The sequence below is a fragment of the Epinephelus lanceolatus genome, chromosome 4, assembly GCF_041903045.1.
Source record: "Epinephelus lanceolatus isolate andai-2023 chromosome 4, ASM4190304v1, whole genome shotgun sequence".
Taxonomy (NCBI): Eukaryota; Metazoa; Chordata; class Actinopteri; order Perciformes; family Serranidae; genus Epinephelus; species Epinephelus lanceolatus.
In genome coordinates, this window is record NC_135737.1 from 20277549 (window position 1) to 20280548 (window position 3000).

The following is a 3000-nucleotide window of genomic DNA, read 5'->3' on the forward strand; positions in this document are numbered from 1 at the left end:
AAACTTCTCTTTTGAGGCACGCGGAGGAAAGCACTTCCTGTGAGTCACCAGGCGGTCACATTACTGTAGGGAGTGCGGTCTTAAAAATGTGATTTCTCCACCTTTCAACCTCGAACCTAGGGACAAATTTGTTCATTTTCAGTTTCAGTTTCTCCGTGACCCAGTATCTTTATTTGCTTAGAAAACTTGTTCCAAAGTAAACAGCCACATTTTATAAAGTTTTAGCAACTGTCTATAGATCAACACGTGAGGAGATACCACTCAACTATATTTTTATTCTCACACAGTTTTGAAAACAAGGAAAAACTCTAGCTCTCTGTCTTTCCTTTTTAATTTGAAATGTGTCAAGTCATCCCACACACACTGATAAAAACTGTATTATTATGTGATTTAATAATCCCTGTACTCGAGATGTTGCTGTTAGAGCTGCATTGTGCCAACAGATGGAGCTATTTTCCTATAAAACATGCAAACGCGTCACACAGTAGCTCCTCTCAGAGATGTGTCAGTGCATTTCAAGGTCTTTATATCAACATATCACATCATTAATTAAATAACATGAATAAATAAGCATTAAAGCTTTATACAGAAGAGATGGTTTCATCTCCACTTCAACATCACCACCGAAACACATTATCTTTAAATTCTCAATTAATTTGTCATATAAAATGTCGTAGCCCAACTTTTCGTATTCTTTTAGGAAAAATCATGAATTCATGAGACACTGGTAATTAATAATTTGTTTACCTTTGTTAATGGTTTACAAGGTTAATAATAAGTTGCTGCCATTATTAGACCCATTAAGAACAAGGTCCATTAAATGACCCCTAAATGATTACCTATAAATGCACTTCAGTTAACAATCTAAAGTCCTATTATTTGCGTAAAGTAAATTTCTTTAATTAAAGATGTATTCAGTTAATTGTTGCTATTTGCAAAGACCATGAGTCTCTTAATGTACCCTTAAATTGAGAAGTAAGGGGTATTGAGATAGAGGTCGTTTAAATCGCTGCTTCCCTCAGTTCAGTTATATTAGTAATCAAGAGGTTGTTCAGGGTGATCTTTAAAAGTAGAATCTAATGAATTTAAGATTCGTATGCCATTAAAAACCCCATTATCTATCTCAGGAGTGCTAATTAAGTGTAGCTCACCGTAAGTGTAGGACAAGCTTCTGCCAAATAAGAGTTTAAAGTACTTTAATTTGATATGACAACAATTACAGAGGCAGTCGTTGGTAGTGAAAATCTTGGTTCTCAGGTCCCCCCTTAACAATGCTCATTAAATATATATTAAAAGGAAATCACGCAAGTAAAAGCAAAATGAGAATGAAAGTGTAATTTTGAATCTTTCAAAGATTATTTTAAAGTTTTTATACCTCTTCTAGGAGGACAAGTTCAAGTCCAAATCTTTAGTCACAGACTTTCTCAGGTAATGTAAACTAAGGAAACAAAGTACATTAAAGGTAAGTGGTTTCACACAGTTGAAATCATAATAACAAATACTGTAACTTTACTACAATGTAATGTGGTGGCTGGGCTCAGTTGTCATTTATTCTGGCTAATGGGATGTGAAAATTATCACAAAGATCTCTTTCAAAACAAGCTGTAAGAGAGAAAAACTGCAGTTTGTTTGTTACATTGAACAATCAGCATCAGGTGATTCTGTCCTGTAGGTCTGAAGGAAAGACATCACAGCGAGGCACTTTGGGATGGAAGCGCACGCTCTCTGGTAACCAAAATGACCTTTGTTTTGACATGCAAGAGAAAAACAGATAGGAAACTTTGAATCAGCCGACTGTAAATGTCAATCTGGGGCTCAATTGAGCGGGCAGTCAAAACAGTCTATTGAGAACTTCAGAGAGACGGACACAATAGTAGGGTTGCACTGCTTTAGTCTCTTATTACACCTAAAAATGCCTTTTTTGTGGAGTAAAGCAGTGCAAAGAACACATTAACTGTGGTCAAACAGTCCAATGAGTCATCCTTTACCCTGTTTTTGAGCATGTGTGTGGTATATACAAAACAAGTGTATAAGCGGAGAATGTTTCCTAAGGTGAAGTAGGTCTGAGCGCATTTTCTGGCAAGAGTCCCTAAGAAAAAAACAGAAAAACCAACAAACATGAAGCGACTTTGAAAGATTATGTCATGAACTCAGTCCTCCTGGATGATAGTGCCACCAGTCTACAGAGGTCTTGACCTGTCACTTAATGATATAATAAACATGAAAATGATTTATGCAAGGCTGGATTGATCTGCTAAGGGGCCTATTAAGGGGCCCACTGAAGCGGTTTTTTTTTTTTTTTTCCTGCTGAAAACGCCAGGCGCTCTGTAGGAAATGTCCAGCTGGGGGTTCTTGAGTGCACTTTGCAGGCACAACGTTTTTTTTTCAGCTGAGACACTTTGGTTGTGTCTGGTTTCTATACAGAATATACTAAAGAAAAATGTCGGTGCAAGGTAGAATACTTGCTCTGGATAAAGGAAAGGCTGAAGATTCATCAGTCTATTTGTTGGTATTCAGCACTTAGGGGTAAAATGTGACAGCTGGTCTTTGTGGTGTTTGTCTTGCCCCTCCTCCACTGTGATTGGATGGCTAAGTAAAAAGTGACAGTGACGAGTGCAGCTTTTTAACGAAAAGCTGAATGTTTTTCAACTCTTGGCACTCAGACAAAAAAAGCCAAATATGCAGCACTCAGTGCAGAATAAATGCTCAATGCCTCGTCACGCTGCTTGTGTAGCATTAATACTCGGTGCTTCCATTGTGAAGAATTACAAAAAAACAATGGCTTTGAGAACAAAATATCTTTGATAGACATGTCCCTTAAAACCCAACTCCTCCCCCTCCTCGTATTCCTCCTTTGCTGGAATATGACATGGCTCCATATGAATGGTGGGGTCCTTTAATGTGAATAAACACAAATAAATTCAAGAATCTGCACATTTCAGCGGTACGGTACGGCACAGTATAAGCTGAATTGATAGACTGTAAAGGCATAGGAGTTTC